At 37.7% G+C, this 17,425-nt stretch overlaps 1 protein-coding gene across 1 annotated transcript in view; it reads left to right on the top strand.

Moving 5' to 3' along the window:
- Positions 1-17,425, top strand: part of TENM3 (teneurin transmembrane protein 3) — a 1,383,253-nt gene that overhangs the window by 133,393 nt on the left and 1,232,435 nt on the right. The window contains exon 3 of the mRNA XM_072123399.1: positions 9,308-9,444. The gene's annotated coding sequence lies outside the window, so the exon portion shown is untranslated. The remainder of the gene's footprint in view (positions 1-9,307; positions 9,445-17,425) is intronic.

Genomic DNA, 17,425 nt, shown 5'->3' with positions numbered 1-17,425 from the left:
TTACTGCCATAATTCTGTGCTGCTGATGGATGCCGAATGTCCCTTTCTGACATAAAGAGCATGTACTCTGGAGACAACATGAATCAATAGCGGTCTGCGAAACTATACAGAACTCATTTAGTTGGTCACCACACAGTGATGTGTCCCAGCTTGCAGACACCTGTGAAAAATCATTTAGAACTGTACGTTGCCACAGAGAGAAATTTGTGTTCTTTGTTTAACTGTGTTTTAACTTCATTACAGATCTTCATTGATGGGTTCCCACTTTCACTTGAAGTGAAATTCTGGGGAAAATTCAACTTAAAACCTTCACTCAGCTGGAAATCTGTATTCACTTTTGTTTTTATTTTGAGCGATAACCTGGAATTTCTTTTTCAAATGATAATGGTACTCAGATCCCATAGAGCTCTGATAAGAGATCCTACAAAAGAGTGGTTCATTTTCCTCTGTAACTGTGGTCCAGTTGCAACCAGGGAAAAAACTGGGAAAAAAACAGGGAAAAAACTGTACCTGTACCTGTAAGAAAAAAATATTGAAATTGCCCCCAAAGGGTCTTTTAAGACCTCATGGGGGGCATAAAAAGTCTAAAACACACCCATAAAATATAAATAAATATATAGAATAACATATTCATATTTTCTAAATAAAAAGTCACCTGCTACACTATGAAGACATTGTCATAGTCTCATAGTTTTTTCATAATTGTTTGATCTTAGGTAATGATGAATGGCGCAATTGCACTACAGGGATCTGCCACAGAGACTAGTGATTCAGGTCTGATGATCATCCCCTTCTGGCTACACACATAGAACCACAGGGAGCGGTAGAGGAGGTGCAGAGGAGGTGCAGGTTTGGCGCTCCGTACACTGGAAGTTCATCCTAAGTTTCCACAGCTGACACTCTTCCACCCCAGGGTACAGGACCCGCCAGATCTCCACTGTGCTCACTGGCCAATGCTCACATATCAGCAGCGAGGCCCATTCTGCTCCCTGCCATACCATCTGGACACAGCTCTGCCGGAGCCTTGTGAAATGACAGAAGCCCCAGCCGCACAGCGACGCAACACAGACTAGCCAAAACACTGCCACATTTCGGAGACTGAAGAGCTGACAGACTAGGCCCAGGAGATGTTGCCTATGCTACATGTATGAATATGCAGTATTTGTGTATATGGTGTGTTTATACTGAATGTATGTGTATATAGGGTTTGAATATATTGTATTGTATATGTATTGTATTGTATAAGTATATTATGTATATTTAATAAATGTGGAAGATTTATCACTGCATCTATGCCAGCTTTCTGGCATAGAAGCAGTGACAAAATCACATTAAAATGGTGAATATACCAGCTCCATGCCTTGAATGCATGGAGAGGCCGTAGAGGGTTGCTCTGGCAAATGGAGGGGGCCAGGATGCAAACTAGTTTTGCCCGTGCCACCCACCGGATGCATCAAGAGGCCTAAGTCTCTTGATATATCTGGTATGACAAGGTGGACATTGCTGTTGCATATGATCAATCTCCCTCTGTGTTTACATTGCATATGTACTATACACAATGTGTGTATATGATGTGTATATAGTGGGGCAGATTTATTTACCCGGTCCATTCGCGAACCAGCGGCGCGATTCATTAAGGTAGTTCCTCTGCCATCCACCAGGTGGTGCTGCTGCACTGAAGAGCATCGGAACGCACTGGAATACACCGAGCCGGGCTGAATGAAGGTAAGTGCAATTTTCGCGACACATTTTTTTTAAATGCAGCGGTTTTTCCGAATCCGTCGGGTTTTCGTTCGGCCACGCCCCCCGATTTCCGTCGGGTGCATGCCAGCGCCGATGCGCCACAATCCGATCTAGCGTGTGCGCCAAAATCCCGGGGCAATGCAGGGGAAATCGGCGCAAATCGGAAATATTCGGGTAACACGTCGGGAAAACGTAAATCGGGCCCTTAGTAAATGACCCCCACTATGTCTGTATATGATGTGTATATACTGTACATGCATATAAATGTAAGGATGTGTACATACTATATGTGTTTATATATAATGTATGTATGAGTGTGTGTGTATATATATATATATATATATATATATATATATATATATATATGCATGTGCATACAAGTGTATGAGTGTAGAACTTTATGTGTGTTTATAAGTATATAAATGTGTGTGATTTTACAAATATGTTTATATATTTTTAAGGGGAAGGGTGGCATCATGCAGAGATCTCATGCCGTGCCGTGCTCTCCTAGTTACGCCTATGCCCTCACCATTTATTGGTAACATTACAATAATAAATTAAAGATAACTAAGGGCAAACATTACTGCTTGTTTTAGCAATAACAGATGGGAACTCTTAAATCTGAAATTGATGACATTATTATAGCCACATACAACCAACATTTTATAGTGTAATAGTCACAATTTTAATCTATTTAAGTTTTTAAATAGAGATAAATACATTCAAATGAGCAGCATCAGGTCCCAACTATGTGTGGTGGTTACAAAGTATAAACATGAAGGTCATATAAATATTAAGTAATCATATAAATACATAAGTAAAAAAAACTTCAAATAAGAAATCAGACAGACATCAAAAACCATTGAGCAAGGGAACATATCCAACCGTAGGTACGTCTGCTGTGAAGACCTGAGAGAAAGCTCTTCTCATAACAAGGGGAGTAAGAAGTAGCAAGATAAAAAAGGAGAGGGGGAAAAGGCTTAGGAAAGGAGTTTGGGTAAGTGAGTCAATGATGGCAGAATTTAAAATAAGACCCATGTTCCCTACATATTCATATATACAGTTCCCCAAATCTACAAATGTCATTGACCTTGATCACCTAACGAATAAAAGAAGGAGCTTATGTTGATTTCTAGATTCACAACATTAGTCTTAGCAGCTGCCACGAGATGAGTAACCAAGCTAGTCTTGGAAGGTTTGAGACAGGTTCTTGGCTGAGCTAATTATACCAAATCTACTATTTCTTATTAAACTTTGAAGTCATATTTTAACCATTGAATCAAAACTTGAATTGTATGTTCTATATCCTACATATCAATATTAACATTTTTTTGTTACTGAAATAAGTTAATGTGAGGGTGTCAACCATCCAGAGACAGAAACACGAGCCACATTAATCTATTGTGAATGTATATGGATCACTGCTTCATTCATACAGGACAAGTTATTAGTTATGATGTCATTGGCTGGATGAGAAAACATCCCTACAGTCTGTTCCTTTGTGAACACAGATGAGGATCATTTTCTTAATCACTCTGCCTTCTCATTGTCACCTATAGCCAAATTACCTCTTGTTTCATTAATTTTTTTTATTATCGCTATAAATTTTTAACCATTGTTTTCTGCTTTGGCCAATCTGTTTTATCAATACTTTAAACCTGTGCACTTCTTAGATTCTTTTTTGCATGTATTTATCCCTTTCTCTTAGTTGCAAGTCACATGGGTTTATATTTAGATTTCTTTTGTACTTGCTAATAACAGGAATAATCTACATAATGTATTTAGTTTCTCACATTTCTTGATTTTACTTGTGTAACCTCTTCAGGGCCGCTGAACTACTTTATACTGCAGTATCCTTCACTTACAAGGACTATGGATCACTGCAGAGCACTACTAATGTAAGTCCCACATTACACCCTTGCAGTGCTGGGGACCTGGGTTCGAGTCCCGGGGTCAACACCTGCAAAGAGTTTGTATGTTCTCTCTGGTTTCCTCCCACACTCCAAAACATACTTGTAGGTTGATTAGGTTGTGAGCCCCATTGGGGACAGGGACCGATTTGGTAAGCTCTCTGTAGCGCTGCATAATCTGTAGGTGCTATATAAATAAAGGAATTATTATTATTCTATCAAAGAGGCTCACTGAAGTAGTAAGTAGACAACACAATTTAACTTTTATTAGGCATAGTTAAAATAATACCCCAAATTTAAAAACCAATTCAGATGCACAAATGTGAAGACCAGGATAAGGTGTCAACAAAAGATTAACAGGGACAGTTACAGGGATAATTTATTCCCTATTTTGTTGACACCTTATTCTGGTCTTCCCACTTGTGCATCTGAATTGGTTTTTGACTTTGGGTTGTTACTTACAAGGACCATGAAAGCTTGGACACATATATGTATATACATAAATGCATATACAAAATGAACATTTGCCAAAGGATTTTATTGTATATGCATGTACGTAGAGAATATACTCATGATTTCTCTGTCGGGAATTTTGGGCTTACAGAAGTACTTAGGAAAAGGGGTACAGTGCCTGACCATGTCACCTCTGTGCTGTGACTGTAATAGTATTTGAGCAGTCATAAAATAACCAAAAGAATTGTGGTCTTTAAGTTGCCGATACCTTTGATTATCTCAACAGTGTGGCAGGGGGCTTGCTCTACTAATATTGAGTGATAATGTCATTACATTTTTGTGACATGGTATAAAAACCCTTGGCAGGCAAATATTTGCATTGCAACTATTGCTGATCCTGCCAATCGCCAAGTATACCTGATCAATATAGAATGTTGGGTCATTTTTTGCCATAGGTTTCCAGCAATCATTGCAATGCTTACATCTATGTAATATGAACATTCAGTTCAACAATCTTCTTTGATTCATTTTTCAAAGACAATATGAAATATTTATAAAGTTATTTGATATGTTAAATAGTACAATATTTGCAGTCATGGCTCACCTGAGCATATTAGTATTAGTTTATATAGTTTACAAGCAGGAATTACTCGTTGTTCATCGTACCTCACTGATGGATCCCTAGTGATGTTTACACAATAAAGATCATTTTTAACACCTTACTTTAGAATTTTACTCAGTTTATTGCTGTTTTAGATGCTATCACTTCATAGTGTGGGCAGGGACTCTCTTACCAGACACTTCATGATTCCTCTAGTTCTGTATGCTGACAGTCCTGTGTGGTTAGATTATCAGGGTACAGGTTTATATACACTATTATTTAGCTTCTGAACACTCTACTAGCATCTGACACTTGGGAAGAGAGATGATGAGATCCATGAGATTCATATTACACACAATTACATTCTTAGCTCTACTATCACAGCCATGACATACACAGCACCACTATATACCTCCCTCCCTTTATCCTGTAAAAAGATATTATCTGCCTTTAGTTTGTAGCTTTACTCTCCTAATGAACGAAAATAACGGCTCAGCCAGGCTCCAGGCAATGCATTTAACGTCCTTTATTTATGCATAAAAGTGCAACATCCACTGTGTGGGGAAACAACAACAGCTGACGCGTTTCGGGCGGGTTAACCGTCCTTAGTCATAGCTTTACTCTCCTCACAGCACCATGAGGAAGTCCTGGAATGCAAGGGTCTGGGCTAGAGGGAGAGAGCAGCTCAGGAGAACAAGATGTCTGCCCCACCCTAAACTCAGAAGAGGCAGGGTCTGGTCTAGAGGCAACCAAAACACCAGGACTTATAGAGACAGGTTGGAATTATATCTGTAAAATGCAAAAAATACAGCAATAGCAACCATGTGCTCCACACCTATCTCGTGGAGCTACAAACAGTCAAGGGTTGATCCAGTAAACCAAAATTGTAAAACATAGAAAACTCCGGAACTCCTGATTCTCTTGCTTCCGTGTGTCCTTCCTCCAATAGGTCACTCACAAAATAGAGTAGTTCACACTCCTCCAGCACAAATTTCTTAATCCTCCAATAAGAATGTACCGCTATTCAGACCAACACTCCTGCGTTTTTCCTGTGACCTCCTCCGTATGCAACATATGTTGTGACAGATCGCTGGAAGAGATTCACCTGCAGATAGCGTAGTACAGTTTAGCACTCAGTATTTATTTAGATTAAAAACATACTCACAAAAGAGCGATAAAAATGTGCATATAAAACTCCAATTGGGACGCCCCAGAATGCTCCAGAAGAAGCCATGCAGGGCAAAACCCAGGGTCGGGCCAGAACGTGCAGCTGGCGTCCCAATTGGAGTTTTATATGCACATTTTTATCGCTCTTTTGTGAGTATGTTTTTAATCTAAATAAATACTGAGTGCTAAACTGCTATCTGCGGTTGAATCTCTTCCAGCACTCTGTCACAACATATGTTGCATACGGAGGAGATCACAGGAAAAATGCAGAAGTGTTGGTCTGAATATGGTACATTCTTATCGGAGGATTCAGGAATTTGTGCTGGAGGAGTGTGAACTACTCTATTTTGTGGGTGACCTATTGGAGGAAGGACACACGGAAGCAAAAGAATCAGGAGCTCCGGTCAGAACTTATTTTCTATATCTGTAAAATGCTATATTTTTGTTAATAACATTGAATTAGAGAATGTGTTAATTTGTTATCCTGAGTACATTTAAGAATATTGTCTTCATTTGAATATCCCGTTAATCATTTCAATCATGAGGCTTGAGTTAGAAATAGACTACCAGAGACACTTTGTGGGTGGCTTAGATATAGTCAAAGATCATAGCTCTGCCCTACTGGAGCTAAACAAAATAAAACTAGCTAATAACAGAGGCTAAACTTCATGTATCCTAGACTCTGAGAGGGTATGAAAATAATAAACATCTAATACCCAAACTCAGTCTGACCGAAGCTCACAAGCAGTTTATCTATCTTCTATCCAGAAATATAAAAATTCTTTTGGTTAATATAAAACTTTTTTTGGTTAATAACCTACTTCAACCAAAAATCAGACACCATTCTCTCAGCTTCTTCTGAGGCGAAACCCTGGGTCGGGCAATGACTGGCGTCCTAGTGGATTGATTTTGATATGCACATTTTATCTTGTTTTATGTGAGTACATATGTTTTATGCCCGTATATTTGTTTTCTATATAGCTAACGGAGGAGATTGGGACAAGAGGAAAAACGCAGCAGTTTTGTGTTTGAATGGTTTCTTATTCCTAAGTGTGATTTCTGGTTGAAGTTGCTCATCAACCAAAAGAAGTTTTACATTGCTGGATAGAAGATCGATGAACTGCTTGTGAGCTCCAGTTGGACTGACTTGTGAAACGCTATATGTTGGATGATTGCTGGATCCATTTTGCAGCTCTTGTGTGAGAAGGTGTAGCATTGTACCCTGATTTATTCTACAATCTTATACCCAAATTCTTTCTTGCTCCTGTGATACTTCCCCTTACTACATTGACGTGTCATCGACATACATGCTAGCTACAGTAGCAGTTGCATGTTGAAACGTGCATACACACTATTGACATGGCGTAACAGATAATGCTGCAGCATAACAAGAGCACTGGAGAGAGTATATGTTTATTTTTATACCCCGAGGAGTCATGCCTATAATTTTTTCTGAAGCCAGACAACCCTCTTTAATGACAAATAGCCTCAACGTATTTGATTTGCAGAGATAAGCTTTGTACATCGTCTCTCTTCTTAGCATGTTTCTTTCATTTCAGTACATTTTAACCTTTATTCAAAAGTTTTCAAACTGTAGAAATCTTTTAAAATCTAACATCTTTATTGTAGTGAAACAAACCCATATACCTCATAGAAATTGGGAAAGATTGTACAGTAGCACGCTAAACATGATTTTACTATAAGATAGAAAAAAGACAATATTTGAGCATTCACTAGATCCTTTTAGAAATATACTGCTGCCGAAATGTCATACTGATAATGAAATGTCATCGCTAGGTCAAGTCAATTTTTGAGAGAAGAAATGGCAGTTTTTTTATTCTTTGGTATTTGCCCATTATCTCTTTCCTCGTAAATATTGCCAAATGCATAAGAATGAAGAGCTAAAGATGAATAAAACATATCTTCATGTAATTTTGTAAAGAATCTGTATCAATACTTAAACACTTCTACGTGAAATTCTATTCGAGATTCAAATATTTCTTTCACAAACCAACATGACTTTAGTAATATAACTTACAGTATTTTAAGTAGAATTCTGCCCACCTCTGATTGACAGCAAAAGTGAGAACAACATGTCCTCTGGCTACTCTGCGGGTGATGAATGTATTATTATTTGTTCTAATGTGAGCAAAATCAAAAACAAACTGAAAAGTTACATCTATTTCTTCATATAACTGGTTAATAATTCATGAGAAAAATATACAACAGTATATGACTTGAATTTCATATTTGATATCGAAAGTGACTTTCGGTATTGTCACAATTGCCTGCAAAACACACTACTTTTAAACTAATTAAAAATCTACATATAAAATCCTTAAGAAAAAATGTCTGCTGTTGAAATAAATTTGACAAAACAAACGCCAGCATGTTTCCTTCTTTGCCACACAGGACTAATAATTTTTATCCTCCTTTTCCCCATTTGTTGCTTCGCAGCTTACTGGGTCCTAAGGCAGACGAGCACTTATAACAAAAATGTCTCAGCCAATCACTTTCAATCTCTGGTGACAAAAGGCATCTTCCCCCACTTGCCTAAATGTTGAGATCCTAACATGTTAGTGCCTTGTAAAAGTTTTTTGCTGCTGTAGTTAGACTTTTCCCTTTTCCTTCCCTCCCCCATGCTTCTCTGTAACACTTTTTATAAACTATGTATCGGTAAACTCCAGTTGTACCGATAGTCTCCAGGAATCTTTTTTTTTTTACTAAAATGGATTAAAAAAGATATAAAAAAGGTCCTGGTATACTGCACATACTGTATTGTAGGTATGATTGTGTGTTATTTTCTAAATTAAATTGACACTTTCCAGCAATCTGTATGTGAAATGTGATGCTTCAGCGAGAAAATAACACAAAATGGCCCAGATATATCAAAAGTGAGTCAGTTTGCCTCGTGAATTTGAAGGATGCGACAAACAATTGAATATTGGCTCACAGTTTTCAATTATCTGCTTGGGAAGTGTGCACCATTTTATTTTTGGTGCACCTATAACATACCGCGTACAACACAATTTTGTGGAGTCCCTGTATTAAATATGTTGCAAATTCTGAATAAGCACTAACCATCTCCTTTAGGTGCACATTTTTTCTGTCTTTGCAGCCTCGACACCAAACTGGCACCGACACTCTATAAATACATGTGCAAGCTCCAAAGTCATTCTTTCGAGTGCAAAATCAGACAGAAAACTGGCGCATCCACAATAATAGATCTGGACCATTATATTTATACATAGCATAGTTCATGCTGCTACAAAATACTTTTCCAGTGCTTTGCACCTTTCCAGAGCTCAGAGCCTCCAGAAGATTTCAAGAAAATAGTCCAAATAATCGCGGTTTTTAGTACCTTCATGAGTTGGCTGAAAAAATAAAAATGTTTGCTATTCTTTACTAACTGATATTTTGCTTTTTTTTACAGATGTAGAACATTGGACAGGCTCACCATTTCTGTATGAATGAAGAATTTGGTTTCCATAACATTACTTTGGAATACAGTATATCACCGATGGATAAAAAGTAAAGATGGAGTATATCAGAAATATCAAGCGCTGCAGGGTAGGAAACTATTTTATTGCCCAAATTGTTGTATGTAAATGTACCTATGGGATCATTTTCCTCACATTTTCTCATGCTATGAAGTGGTTTATGATACATTTCTAAGCCTTCCTTTATAAACATTACTAGTTCCACATTGCATTGCCTATGTGTCATTGAAAGTGACCCAAATCTTCTGTTTTTAATAATGTATTGATGCACTGTATATTATTAATTGTAACTGATATTTTATTTATAAATCAGATAATTTTTATTAAACTTTGCCATCACATTTTCCATTTACAACACTGAAGACAATGAACACTCCCTCACTCTCCTCTCCCGAAAACCCCAGTCCCCCCCATTCCTCGGTACCATTCTGCAGAAGTCCATACAGCAATATACCAGACAATTCAGTCCAACCCCCACAGGCGTACCACACTCATTCCGAAAGAGGGCGCTGATAAATGATAAAATTTCTTCTAGGGAACATTTGCAGTAGACACTATGACTTTCTTTGAATCTTTAGAGACTGAAGTCCTCTGCTGACATTACAGTGAGTGAATGCCCATGGGCTATGATGATCTTTGGAATAGAAAACACTTACCGTATATTTTTAATTCTTTGACAGCCTCAATAGCTCTATTATTTATGAGGGCATACAAGAAAGCTCCTGCTTTGACGCTGACTTCTATTCTTGCACTGATAGATTTGACTACAAATAATTGCATCACCTCTAGCGTAAAGAGATTTCTTTCGGTAATGAGTATTAAGTGGATTCCGCCTCACCGGTAACACCCGCGATCAGTGCTGCCACCAATTGCGGGTGGTAACTTCCAGATAATGTCACAGAGAACAATGATCCTCAGTAAAATTGTCTTGCACACGTAAGCATTTAAAGGGTAGCAACTACAAACGGTGCCAGGTAACGGATTGAGGAAATGCTGAACATCCATCAGTTGCCTCATTGATAACTGATGCTGATGACACTGAAAGCTTACTAGTTTTCTAACCATCTTCAATATTAACCTACCTTTGCTTTTCAGAGGCTGCAAACGATATACACAGAAACAGATGGTCCGTTGTTTCTTGACCATGTGTCATTGTTTAAGCTCCATTCACATGATGATGAGAGTGGAAAAGATTCCCGAGCCTGGGCAGTTCTTGGCGGATCCTGCCAGTTCTAGCCATGGAAACCATGTCCAAAATGCAGGAGGCCATTGTCATTAGAGGCTTCTGTTGCCTGTACCACATCACATAACGCTCTATTACTGTTCCTGTTTGCAACAATAATGACATTTTGGGATGGCATTTCACCATTTTCTGTTTGTAAAACAATGCAGTAAGTCATCATGAAGCAACAAACTACCTAAAGTTCAACTGTCCTCTTCACTGTGTTTGGTCCATGAAATCTGGCCAGTGCACAGTCTGTTGTAAGATCATGGCCTTCCATACATGGATGACCATGGAGTTCTGTTTTAGATCTAAGTGGAATCGATAATTGTCACTTTATGCTGTCTGTTTAAGCTATAATTTTACTGTTGAGTATTTACACTCTAAACATTTCTTTATGCGCTTTGAGTAGTTTTCAGTGTACTTAAATATTACAAAAATATAACAGGTCACATATAATGTGAGATTATCTTCCATTCCATGACGCTTACTTTACTGCTGAGGGGTTTAAAAATGTCAACATTCATTATGTTCTGCCATTTTTATTTGCATTTTTCTGGCATTTAACAGCTTTATCTTAATGTGCTAAACATAAACCTTTTACCTCATTAAGAAGAAATCAATGCCTTATCAGAAGGCTCATTACAATCAGCTCAAGGGCCAAATTTACTTGCTACAGCGCTCTAAAAATTTTAATCTACTGCTTTTAATAGAGATTGGCATATCCATTAACAACTGCATAAAAACGACAATACACATAATGCTTATAAATTTAAACAAATAGTAACTATGGGAAAATAATCCCAAGGTAATCATTAAGATTAGTAAAAAATACCAAGGTTTGGGAGCGTGGGTGATCTGTACTAACTAATGTTGAAATAATGAAGTGATATATTTTTTCAAGATAATATAGGGGATCTACACACACATACGATAGCCATGTCTTAATGTGTAATAGACAAGAGTACAACATAATAATAGACAAGAGCCAGAGGACACCAGATAACACTTTCATAGAATAATTAAGGAGTTTCCCAGCTCTGTGGTAAAAGTCCACATCTTTATTGATGTCAATTACAATTACATATCCACAGCAAAATACATGTCTGCTGGTGCATTTTGGGAGAAATATTAATATAGAAGCAAAAGTGTCATCTGAAGTGATATAGCATCCAAAGTTGACTCTTTCAAGGCAAAATAAGACTTTTTTCTGTTCATTTTCATATGCCTTTGGAAAATGTCTCATGGGTGACTTTTCACCTAAAAGTGGGAATTCTAGAAAAGACATTTTATACCCTACCTGAGTAGTTTCTGTGGTTTGATGGGGTTAAGGATTCCTCTCAGAACTGTCTTCAGCGGTCGTGAGCCATACCAAGGGCTGCCTTGTTAGAAGCTGTGATTTACTGCTACCTTGTAGTATATGTCCCTTGAAAAGCTGGATGGTCCATTCTGGACCTTAGTTTTAGCTGTGGGTTGATTGATGGACCACTGATCCAGTCAGTTGTAAGGGTGGCATCCAGTAATTCTATAAATATGCAGTTATCTGTTCACTCAGGGCTGGTTATACATTATTCTGTGATATTTAGTTCTACTGTCTGTTTATGTTTTGCTGACCCAAAACCTGTAACTGAACCTGGAACCTGCCTGAACCAGAACATTGAACCCCAGCCAGATCCAGAAGCCCAAACCTGTACTTTAGCCTTGATCCTGTATGATAGAGAACCTTGCTTGATCCAGAGTGTATCCTATCTGTTACAGAATCTTAAAACTCAACCTTATCTGAAAAACTGAACCTGTACCTTAGACTGTATCTTGTCTGATCAAGAAACCCCAACCTGATCATGTTCCCTAAGCCTGTACCTGAGCTTGAATCTAGTTTAAACCCTGAACCCCAATCCTGTACCTCTTTCCTGATTCTCTCGTGTCTGTAAATTTATACAATTGTCTCTATGTTAATTTTCCTTCTGTGTAGAGCACACGTGTATTCTTCAATTATCAAAGTTTATTCTTACCCATGCTCCTACAAAAAGGATTGATGAAAGTCATTGACTAAGTTTTGCACATAAACCATATCACATATATATCCATACAAGGCTAGTGACAATTATAAATGTTAAAAAAAGGAATTGGTCATGAAGGTCAAAAATAGATTCATCCTGAATGGGTTAAACTCATGTAGTTCCTTATGCCAATTGTTAAGCAGCAATCATGTCATGAGTAAATATACAATTACAATGACTTTCTCCTATTTGCAGTTGAAGTAAAATCAAAAAATTAAATATAATTGCTATACCTAGACATGTGTCTTAAGGCATAATATATAGTAAATACCTAGATATCTATGCATACAGTATAATTTAGCATAATATGCATCATTATCTCACAAGAACTAAACTGAATAACATTTTCACATACAGTTCTGTATAATATTATCTGACTATGCAGGCAATTACTCCCCTTTGCTGTATAATCAAATTATAATCTGTTCACAATGGTAACATAACAATTAAAAACGTATTACAGCAATTTTTCATAGTTTTGACGCTGGTGCAATCATTCACATGTCATAATTCTGTGGCTTTAGGGCTTTTTACGTTTTAGAAGTTTGCATTTAAAACTGTAAAGGGAAATGTTATTTTTTAAAGTTGTGCAAAGTTGTGTCTCCACATTGTCTTACATACTTACATACTTCATTGAAAGGATGCAACAGGCTGCACCATTAAAAAATGGTTTAACTATATTTCTCACTATATTGGTTTCATTATTTTTAATTTTATTACACTGATTATTATTATTATTATAGATTATTAATACATATGTACAATAGATAAATCAGTACATAAAGTACAGGCAATGCTGAAGTAAATAGGGTACGTACAAGTCAAGCTGGAATCACATGTCCTTTAACATTACACAGGAAATGGAAGTGGATACAGGGAAAAGAGTAAATACAGGTTGCATAGGATAGTATTCTGTTTTTCCTGAAACATCTACTACCTGGAGGTAACCTGCCCACAATGTGGAGTTTTTAAGACCTGCTATCAGATAGGAATTTACTCAACCAACTAATAGACAGAGACTGACCCTGCGGCAAATCCAGGCAGGAAAAATGAGTGGCTTGTTCGATTGGCCTCGCCGCACTTTGAACAAGCCCAATAGAACTCTGTGTCTGCCATCGGTTAGCTCACAGCACATATATATACGGTCATGAGGCCTTAGCCTTTGAGACCATATGGATCATAAGCCATGGGTGCTTAACCGGTAGTACGGGTACTGGTGAGTTTCTAGGTCTTGCTCCCTATTGGTGCTGTGTTGTGGCAGTGGCAGACATCATGTGATAACATATTCATTAAAATTGGGATCTTCTAAAACAAGGTCACCACAAAGAGGTTAGTGGGTCTATTATATATGCAATTTAATGCGATTTTAAATTTAAAATCTAACTAAGAACCTCAAGTTTGTAAGCATAAATCTACCTAGTGCCAATAGATCAATACATAATGTACAGATGTTTAAATGTGTAGATGTGCAGTCCAGATCTTTCCCCTAATTATTGGAAATGTTTATATAAGTTTCTGTACTGCAATCTTTAAATATCTGTCATGTCTCATTTTCTTTATACAAAAGTTAATTCTTCTTAACATACAAATATTAGTGCAACTTTTCTTAAAACTCATTGATGGTAATTGATTAAGACTTGGCTTTTAAACTCCAGTCTTAAAATTCCCCCTTGCTGGTTGTCCAGAGCCCATACTCCGGGCATAAACTCTGTCAGTTTGGACCTAGGGCCAGGTCTGATCTGGTGGACTTTTTCGCTGTAGGTTGTAGACGCCAGGAGACTGGGAGGGAGGGGGAGATTATTGTGCCTTCATTTCTAGAACATTGGTGGAGAAGGCATAATTAATCCCCCCCCCTCTTATTTTAGTCATTCCGTTATTATAGAATAGATTGGGCTTACAATTGGTTTTATGATTCCCCTTGTCAAAGTGGTAAGTCCATATACTGTTCATTGATGGTTTTCGGAATAAGGACATACACTATTGACAAAGTAGTTGCATTCCATTGCCAATGTATTCATTCAGTTCGAAGCTCTACTTTATGCCACAAATGCATGAAGGACAATTTTAAGGAAAATGTGTAATATAGTATATTATTTTTTTGTGAATACAAATGTTTACTGCAAAAATATGGTTAAGACTCTCAGATACTCTTTAAATATAATGATTTCATATCGGGTAAAAAGAGAAGAATAAAGATCCGCACTATAGAACCACAGTACTGGACATCAGCGAGCTATTCAAGAAATGTCAGCAGTGTGAAAATTATAAGGAACGGTATTCAATGCAAGCAAAGTCAGAGGAAAAAATCTTTTACTCTATAATAGTTGTAATCCCTGAAATACAATGACATTTTCAGTGTGAAAGATACAGCCTTGTTCCAGGGGAATTACTGCGGCGGAATGTTACCATTTTGTGTTCTATTTATTTGAAAGAATTGAGATGGCTCATTCAAATCAGAAAGCTTCTAAGCGACAGGTCAGGACACCTTCACTTACAATAAACGCTGCATTGTTAATGTGGAAACACAAACACGTGAGTACTGCAGATTATACACAGACAAAAGAGCTCAGTATTGGGATTCTGTTGGAGGAAGCTTTGTACACAAATGAGTTTGTCATTTAGCATCAAACTCGTGGTTTTCAGCTTGTTCACAGTATTTTCTTCAGACTACATTTTATCTACTTGTAATCTATCTATTTATCTGTCTGTCTATCTATATATCTGTCTATCTATCTATTTATCAAGTATGCCTCTCTTTATTTCTTTGTATTTTAATTTGGGTTATTCAATAAACAAGCGCATAATAATCAGAATCAGAATCAGAATTTCAAATCCTACAGCAAAACCTTTGAAGCCATCCAGAACACATTTCTACTGGCAAATTTGAGGCAAATTAGCATTTTGGGTACGCCGTACAAAGAAGATTGCAGGACATCAGGTCCTGCTGCTGCTGGGTTGTTTTAAAAACTCAAATTACGAGTGTTTAACTCCTTAGACACTCTTGTTGAACATGGACTGTAGGTGTAGAGGGAGTGGGCTCCGTCTGTCCCCCCTAATCATTATTTATGATTAGTAGAAAAGTAATGTGATGTTATAATATGAAAATATTGTGCAATGTTTTTATACTTATACTTTATACTGAATGTTGGGGTCATTGTAAAATGCAAGTCTTTAAAAAAAAAAAAATAAAAAAAAATAAAGCAATAAAAAAACAAAGAGCTTAAAAAATGTAGGGAAAACACACAAAAAATTATATCAAACATACAACATCAAAAAGCTTTATTAACCCCAAGTGTGAACAGATAAATACTGCAGGTCTTTTTTTCAAATTATACAATTATTATGAAGGTCCTTTCAGTTACAGTTAGTAATGCTGTTTGCTTATTGAACCAGAGAAAAACATTGTTAGTATATTTAGGTTCCATAATAAAGGCTGAAATTCCTTATTAGAAAAAAAACAAAGCCAGATTTGAGTTCTATTCTAAATATACTCCACAGAAAGGGTTAATAAAAGTGCAATCGTCAGATAAAACTGACAATTGCACTGTGCTATTAAAATTATTCGTCCACCCCCAAAAAAATATACCCCATACAGCTGTGGTGACCAGGACAAAAAAAAAGTTGTAGCTTGCAGAATCTAATAAATAAATGCCTGAGCATTTTTATGGAAAATAGGTGTGTGGGGTTACAGGAAATGTACAATTTTAAAACGAAACCTAATATACCTTTATATTCCTGCTGTTATGTAGATTTAGACACTTATCTCTGTTATGCAGGGAATATAGCGTTTTCACGGAAAAACCATTTTATGCTCATCCTCCTACCTCCCTTTCAGCGAACTGGTGATGTTACTGAGCTCTCGGGGGGGGGGGGGACTGTAGCGCAACAACTAGTGTGCATGCACTACAGTTCCAGAGAGCTTGTGTTGTGATGTCACCAGCTTCCGGGAAGGAGAATGGGAGAGCGGATAGTGCAATCTCATGCACACCAGAGGCATGATAATTAGGTTAATGGGAGAGTGTTGAGCGCCTTGTGTGAAGGTCACAGAAGGGCTGGAGCCTTATTAGAATATTTTCATCATTGTTTATTTAGTTCCTGAATCTACTGTGCATAACAGCAGGAATATAAAGGTATGTTTGCTTTAAACTACATTCTACCAAATGGTAGATTTCCTTTAAGGCCCAAGACCAAAGTTGTCTCATTCATGAAAGTATATGAACACAAATACAGACCTAGCTACAGGGTGTGCATTGCACCGCTCTACCAGTGGCAGTGTGCTCTTTGTCTACTCATAATCCTCACATATGTGCTGTAGGCCCTATTTGTATCAATATCAAGGCTTTCACCCAGCTTCTACTAGGAAAATTGCAACTGACTAATGTGTACTTGGTCCCTCACCTTGTTGTGGTGGTGAAATCTTTTTCCTTTCTCAATTCTTATTTGTGTACTGGTCCCTGGTATCTTGGGGATTCCTGTGGTAAGAGGCTGACACTGCCTCTTTGTGTTCCTCAAGACTAACTGAGCACTGAGCCTCCTCCTTGTCAGGATCGGAGATAGTGGATCCTCTGAACCACCACAGATGATGACACATACCAACAACCTGGGACCGGAGTGTAAGTGGCACACGGTCTTCACCAGAGCCTGCCGCAAAGCACAATGGTTTTGCTGAGGCGTGGTACCACCAGGTTGCTCCGAAGGCGTGACTTGTCCGCAGTGCCAGCCAAGGGAGAGGTATAGGAACGGCCGGCAATCTCGTAGTTGGGGACAGG

This window comes from Engystomops pustulosus, chromosome 1 (genome assembly GCF_040894005.1).
Source record: "Engystomops pustulosus chromosome 1, aEngPut4.maternal, whole genome shotgun sequence".
Taxonomy (NCBI): Eukaryota; Metazoa; Chordata; class Amphibia; order Anura; family Leptodactylidae; genus Engystomops; species Engystomops pustulosus.
The sequence above is the reverse complement of the archived record's forward strand: the minus strand, read 5'-3'. Positions and strand labels throughout refer to the sequence as shown.